General features: G+C 41.2%; 1 non-coding gene across 1 annotated transcript; it reads right to left on the minus strand.

Moving 5' to 3' along the window:
- Window positions 1-8,061: 8,061 nt before the first annotated feature.
- Window positions 8,062-8,169, minus strand: LOC130958791 (small nucleolar RNA R71). The gene has a single exon (XR_009077896.1). It is a non-coding gene; the product is annotated as a small nucleolar RNA R71 (small nucleolar RNA).

Here is an 8,169-nt window from a genome sequence, read left to right on the forward strand (position 1 = left end):
TACATAAAACATCTTGTTGATTTTTATTGCTTTAATTGATAGTTATTTATTTCTCTATTCCCTAACTATAAAAAAATTCTCAAAAAATTCCTGACCAATAAATTGCACTCTTTTGTCAACTCGTTGGGAGACGACCTAGGAATTCTACTCCCAGTATTTTATTCTTAAATTTTGACAACTCTTTCTAAATTGATAAGCGGAATTTTCGTCGGTTAAGAACTGTACTTGAAACGTTATTTCCATTATAAATTCTTAATCGGCATTTTTTCGCCCGTCAATCGGCCAGTAGAACCCGGCTCGTATGACTTTTCTAGCCAAAGACCTTACTCCAAGATGATTTCCACAGATACCATTGTGGACCTCCTCCAGTACTTCCTCCGTCCTTGAGGTCAGGACACACTTCAATAGTGGTGTGGATATTCCACTTTTATAGAGGATATTTTTTACCAAGGTGTAGTTCTGTGCTTTCCTCCGGATTTTCTTGGCCTCTTTTTCATCTTTAGGTAGGATGTCAAATTTCATATATTTGATTAATGGATTCATCCACCCGAGGTCCGATACAAATACTTCAAGGATGTCTTGTCTGGCCTCTGTTTTTGTAACAGAGGGTTCTTGGATCAGGCTTCTGTTATTCCCTCCTGGTTTGGTACTTGCTAGATTGCAGAGGGCGTCTGCTCTACTGTTGAGATCCCAAATTATGTGTTTGACCTCAGTTTTTGCAAAACGCTTAAGATACTCCAAGGTCTTGTCTAAGTATCTTTTCATATTAGGGTCTTTAGCCTGATACTCTCCATTTATTTGGGAGGTCACCACCTGAGAGTCGTTGAATACGACTACTTTGGTCGCACTGACTTCCTCGGCCAGTTTTAACCCTGCAATCAAGGTTTCGTATTCTTCCTGATTGTTAGAAGCTGAAAATTCAAATTTGAGGGAGACTTCTACTTGCGTTCCCTCTTGGATGACTAGTATTATGCCTGCACCGCTTCTGACTTTCTTGGAGGATCCATCCACGTATAATTCCTATATAGTGGAGGCTTCCCCCTTGATCTCTTGCATATTCTGCAACAAAGTCGGTGAGGCATTGGGCCTTAATTGCTATCCGAGTTTCGTATTTAAGGTCAAACTCGGATAACTCTATGGCCCATTGAACCATTCTACCCGCAATATCCGTTTTCTAAAGGATTTGCTTCATGGGCTAGTTCGTTCGAACTCCTATTGTGTGTGCTTGAAAATAAGGTCGTAGCCTTCAAGAGGCTACTATTAAGTCATACACAAAATTCTCAAGTTTTTGATACCTTAATTCAGAGCCTTGTAGGACTTTGCTAGTGATGTACACAGGATGCTGCCCGACCTCGTCTTCCCGTATTAGAGCTGATGCTACAGCTTTGTCGGCTACGGACAAATACAGGATGAGTTCTTCCCCGACTTTAGGTCGGGTTAGGATGGGAGGTTGGCTTAGAAACCTTTGAACTCCTGGAATGCTTCTTTGCACTCAGGAGTCCATTCGAGCTGCCATCCTTTTCTTAGTAGGGAGAAGAGTTAGAGGGATTTTTAACGCTGATCTTGCCAAGAACCTGGAAAGGGCTGCAAGTTGACCATTCAACTGCTGGACTTCCCTTAAGCAAGTCGGGCTTTTCATTTCTAGGACTGCTTTTCACTTTTCGGGGTTGGTTTCAATCCCCCTTTATGTTAGCATAAATCCTAAAAAAATTTCTGTCTCCACCGCAAAAGTGCACTTTGCGGGAATGAATCTCATCCCATGCATCCTAATGGTGTTGAGGACTTGCGAGAGGTCAGTTAAGAGGTCAGCCTCATCCTTGGTTTTTACTAACATGTCGTCTATATAGACTTCCATTAGACTCCCAAGGTGAGGTGCAAACACCTTATTCATCAGCGCTTGATATGTGGCTCCTACATTTTTTAACCCAAAAGGCATGACCACATAGCAATAGTTTGCTCTTGGCGTGATGAAAGATGTTTTTTCTTGATCCGGCTTGTATATCGGAATTTGATTATATCCCGAATATGCATCCATGAACGATAGGTATTGATACCCCGAGCTGGAGTCTACTAAGGTATCAATGTTTGGAAGTGGATATGGGTCTTTAGGACACACCTTGTTCAGGTTGGTGCAATCGACGCACATCCTCCACTTGCCGTTTTGCTTTTTGACCAGCACCACATTTGCCATCCATGCCGGATATTTAACCTCTTTGATGAAGCAGGCTTCTAGGAGGGCTTGTACTTACTCTTGCATCACTTGGGCCCGTTCAGGTTCGGGCTTTCGTCTTCTTTGTTGAACAGGTCGTGATCCTGGGTATACTGATAGTTTATGTGACATGAGTTTGGGATCTATCCTTAGCATGTTGGAGGCTTTCCAGGCGAAGAGGTCAGAATTCTCTTGTAGGAGCCTTGTAAGCTTCTACTTCAAATCTTCTTTCAAGTTAGCTCCTATGTTGGTGTTTTTTCCTTCTTCTTCTCAAACATGTACCTCTTCAATTTTTCTCCCGGATTGGGGTCGCAACTCTTCTTTAGCTCTGATCCCTCTGAGCTCAATTGTGTGCACATCCTTACCTTTTCCTCTCAGGTTCAGGCTTTCATTATAGCATTTTCTTGTCAACTTCTGATCTTCCCTAACGGTTACAATTTCCTCTAGTGTTGGGAATTTTACACAAAAGTAGGGGGTGGACACCACTACTCCGAGCTGATTTAGGGTTGTTCTGCCTATTAGAGCGTTGTAGGCTGAACCCACATCGACGACTATAAAGTCGATGCTCAGAGTTTTGGACTTTTCCCTTTTTTCAAAAGTTGTGTGTAGGGGTATGAACCCCAGAGGCTTTATTGGTGTATCCACCAGCCCATATAAGGTATCAGGATAAGCTCTTAATTCCTTTTCATCCAGGTCTATCTTATCAAACGCTGTCTTGAATAGGATATCGGCCGAGCTCCTCTGATCTACCAGGGTTCTGTGTAGATAGGCATTGGCAATAGTGATCACCACCGGATTGTCATGTCTAGGAATGATGCCTTGCCCATCTTCTTTAGTGAAAGAGATGGTCGGGATGTCGGGAACTTCGCCTCCAACCTGGTAGACTTTCTTCCAGTGCCTATTGTGAGATGACTTTATGAGGCCACCTCCAGCAAACCTTCCTGAGATCATGTGTATATGTTTTTCCGGGGTCTGTGGTGGAGGATCTCTTCAGTCTTCGTCATCTCGCTTCCTTTTGCCATGATGGTCCGACCTTTCCATGAAATATCTATCAAGCCGACCTTCTCTGGCCAGCTTTTCTATCACATTTTTTAGGTCGTAACAATCATTTGTTGAGTGACCATATAGTTTATGGTACTCACAGTAGTCGCTACGACTTTCCCCCTTTTTGTTTTCGATGGGCCTGAGGGGAGGTAGTCTTTCAGTATGACAAATTTCCTTGTAAACATCAACTAAGGAAACTTGTAGAGGATTATAGGAGTGATATCTCCTGGGCCTTTCAGGGCCAACTTCTTCATTTTTCTTGGGTTCTCTCTCTTTCTCTTTTAACGAGTGAGAGTGCCCGCCCAGGTCACCAGCTTGGTTCTCTCAGCCTGACATTTTCTTCCATGTTGATGTACTTCTCGACTCTTTCCTGTACATCACTTAATGAAGTCGGGTGCCTTTTCGAGATGGACTGGGAGAAGGGACTTTCTTGGAGCCCATTTACTAGACCCATAATCACTGCCTCCGTGGGCAGGTCTTGGATTTCTAAACACGCTTTGTTGAACCTTTCCATGTAGTCTCTCAAAGGTTCTCCGATCTCCTATTTTACCCCCAGGAGACTTGGTGCATGCTTCACTTTGTCCTTCTGGATGGAGAATCGCATCAGGAACTTTTGCGAGAGGTCGTCGAAGCTGGTGACTGACCTTGGGGGAAGACTATCGAACTACTTCATCGCTGCATTTGTCAAGGTCGTTGGGAAAGCCTTGTAACGAGTAGCATCAGAAGCGTCGGCCAAATGCATCCGACTTTAAAATTGCTTAAGTGATGCTTTGGGTCAGTAGTTCCATCATAAAGGTCCATGTCAGGGCTTTTGAAATTTCTTGGAACTTTTGCCCTCATTATGTCCTCACTGAACGGGTCTTCTCCTCCCAAGGGAGAGTCTTCCCGGTCACTGCGAGAGTTTCGACCTCGGAGAATGGACTCTAGTCTTAGGAGCTTTACTTCAGGCTCCTTTCATTGCTCGGTCTCGCTTCTCAAATTCCTCTCCGCTTCTCACTGTCGCTATCGCCAGAAGACGTTCAGGTACCTAAAAATTGTGAAAATAATGAGATCTCAATAAATTATGTCTTTACAGGAGAGAAATGGGACCGAAATAAGACAATTGTCAATGAAATATTTGCATATAATGTGGCATTAAATATCATGCATGAAAGTAAAGATCTTGAGCCAAGATCAGCCAAAAAATATCGACAAAGAAAGGATTGGCCGAAATGGGAAGAAACCATGAAGGCTGAACTAGACTGACTTGCAAAACGTGAAGTCTTTGGACCTGTAGTCCGTACACCAGAAGATGTAAAACCTGTTGGATAATGATGGGTATTTGTGAGAAAACAAAATGAGAAAAATGAAGTTGTGCGCTACAAAGCCCGACTTGTGGCACAAGGTTTTTCACAAAGGCTCGGTATAGATTATGAAGAAACGTATTCCCCTGTATTGGATGCGATAACATTGCGTTATTTAGTAAGTTCATCTGCATATCATAAACTGCATATGCATTTAATGGATGTGGTAACACCCTATTTATACGGCTCATTAGATCGGAATATCTATATGAAAGTCCCTGAAGGACTAAAGATGTCTAAACCATCCAATGAATATTCACAAGGGTTATACTCAGTCAAATTACAAAGATTTCTATATGGTCTGAAGCAATCTGGACGAATGTGGTATAATCGTCTTACTATGTGATGCTAGGGCATCTAGGCTAGTTTCATTGACTTTTTCTTTACTGTTTTAGGGTAGTTTCATGCATTTTCCTAGTAAACAAGGCAAGTTTTGGGTGAAAATACACTTACACCTTCATTTAAGCAATTATTGTGAATTTTGCATGATTTCATGAGATTTTTGCCAGAATTGCATGATAATTTAATGATGCATAATCTCATGACTTTGGCTAGAGCTTTGATGCACTTTAATTGCTTGATTTCAGGACAAATGAAGCATGGAAGAATCACGTTAGCATTCACGTTAACTTAGTTAACGTGACTACTAACGTGGGATGGCAAAAAGCTTGCAACGTTAATGAGAAAAGTAATCACCAATAATGCCTGCGAAGCCATTCATAGCCTACGTTAAGAGCCATGTTAAATAAGTTAACGTTGTACTTAACGTAGAAGAAAAAGAGGACTCCACGTTAATGAGAAACATGAACTCCAATAACGTTTCTCCCCAACGTTAGTGGTAAAAGTGAACACCACTAACGTTGGGAAACTAGGCAATGCCCCACGTTAAGAGTCACGTTAACTAAGTTAACGTGAACTCTAACGTGGAAGAGGATCAACAATGCCAACGTTAGTGACATTCACTTTGGTCACTAACGTTGGATCATTAGCATTGCCTACGTTAACTCTCACGTTAAGATTGTTAACGTGAAAGTTAACGTGGAGTGGGGTTCAAAGAGCCAACGTTAGTGACACTCACTTTTGTCACTAACGTTGGGAGATGGCTTTATTACTACGTTAAGAGCCACATTAACGTGGGTTCTAACGTAGCGGCTTAAGGCAATTGGAGCGTTAGTGACAAAGGTGAGTGTCACTAACGCTCTCGAAGGTGATAGATGCCCACGTTAAGAGCTACGTTAGCTAAGCTAACGTGAGACCTAACGTAGGGGGCAAGAGGCAAGCAACGTTAATGGGAAAAGTGATTCCTATTAACGTTTGCGAAATGGAGCACAAGCCAACGTTAATGGGAAAAGTGAGTCCCATTAACGTTGGCCAAGAATTGAGAAGGTACGTTAGAAGTCACGTTAAGACTTCTAACGTTGAGAATAACATGGGCATATAAGGGTGGAACGTTAGTGGAAAAGGTGAATGCCACTAACGTTCTCGCACCCAGAAGTGTATTCCACGTTAATCTCACTAAATGCCCAAGCCTAATTCATATTTCTCTGTAAGCTGGGCCCACTAAAGATGAGAATTGCTTCAACTCAAGGTCCAAAGCCCACATCCAAGACTTGAAGAACTCACTAGAAGATCATGAAGAGTAGTATATATAGGAGTAGTTTTGAACTAGCTAGGAGCTTTTGGACTTTTGGGAACTACTCTTTGCATATTTACTTTTCTGTACTTCTAGCATGGATTCTTCTTTTCTGCCAATTTTGATTCCTAGAGCTATGAACAACTAAACCCCTTTCATTGGGTTAGGGAGCTCTGCTGTAATTTGATGGATCAATATTAGTTTTCATTCTTCTTCTTCTATCTTTTCTCTTGATTTTACTAGAAAGCTTTTAATCTTAATTCAATTGGTTAGTTGTCTTGGAAAAGAAACTCTCCATAATTGGATCTCTTCGGAACCTTGGAAGAAGAATGAAGAGATCATGCTAGAAATGCTTTCTCATGTTGGACCAATTTGGGTTTGGATGGATATGTGACTATAATCCTACCAATACTTGATTTGAGAATGCATGTGGTATAATCAGTGACCATACTTCATCTCTTCTCATGAGCAATTGACCAAGGAATTGGCTATTGATCAAGATTTGAGAGATTGGATTACCAAGGAATTGGAATCCAATCACTTAAGATTGCCAAGGATATCAATGAATGCATTGATTGAGGAAAAGATGAGAATGAACTTGATCCGGAGAATTACAATATCTCTTAAACCCAATGATCTCCCCATTTCTGATCTTACCCATTCTCTTTAATTTCTGCCCTTTACTTTTATGAGCATTACCCCAATTCCCCATTTAAGATTCTGCACTTTAATTTCTGCTATTTACTTTCCAGTCATTTAAATTTCTGCATCTTAACCTCAATCCTGTTTTGCTCAACTAGCATATTCTTCTAACTAAAGTTGCTTGACCAATCAATCCTTGTGGGATTCGACCTCACTCTATAGTGAGTTTTACTTGATGATAATTCGGTATACTTGCCGAAGGAAAATTTGTTGAGAGACAAGTTTCCATGCATCAAGTTTATGGCACCGTTGCCGGGGATTCATTTTGAATCAACAATGATTAAGCTAGAAGATCACTAGATTGAGCATTCTTTTTTATTTTTCGTTATTCTTTTCTGTATTCAGTTAATTTACCTTAGTTTTTTTTTTAATTTCTTCCTTATCCCCTTTACCCTCTCTATTTTCTGTTCTCTTTTTCTTAGTTTATCATAATTCAGCTCACTAACCCACTAACTGTTTGATAAATTGCATCACTCACACTAACAATCATTCTAACAAAAATAGTCTTCACTATATCTCCTGTTGTGCATTCTGTTTGTTGTATGACAGGGAGAAGAGAAGGAGTTTCAACATCCTTTGATTCATAACCTAAGAGAACCCTTTGGAGACGAAAAAGGAAGGCAAGAGGAAAAAGAATTATTGGTGCTGAGGAAGTGGAAGAGTACTTTGAACCCAACATAGAAGAGAATTTGGAGAACAATCATGAAGAAGAAGCTCATAATCATGCCATAGAAGGCCATACAAACTGGGCTGGGCATGAAAGGAGGGTCTTAGGATCCTATATCAATCCTAATCCAGGAAACTGTGGAAGCAGCATTCAGAAGCCCACTATACATGCCAATAATTTCGAGCTAAAACCTCAGCTCATCACCCTTGTGCAGAATAATTGTTCATTTGGAGGAGGTGCTCAAGAAGACCCTAATCAACACTTGACCACCTTTTTGAGAATTTGTGACACAGTGAAGTCCAATAGAGTCCACCCGGATGTCTATAGGCTGCTCTTGTTCCCTTTTTCACTCAGGGACAAGGCATCCAAATGGCTTGAATCCTTCCCAAAGGAAAGCTTGACTAATTGGGAAGAAGTGGTGAACAAGTTTTTAGCAAGATTTTATCCTCCTCAAAGGATCAATAGACTAAGAACTGAGGTGCAGACTTTCAGACAACAAGATGGTGAGACACTTTATGAAGCATGGGAGAGATTCAAAGACTTGACAAGAAGATGCCCACCAGAGATGTTT

Source organism: Arachis stenosperma, chromosome 10 (assembly GCF_014773155.1).
Source record: "Arachis stenosperma cultivar V10309 chromosome 10, arast.V10309.gnm1.PFL2, whole genome shotgun sequence".
Classification (NCBI taxonomy): domain Eukaryota; kingdom Viridiplantae; phylum Streptophyta; class Magnoliopsida; order Fabales; family Fabaceae; genus Arachis; species Arachis stenosperma.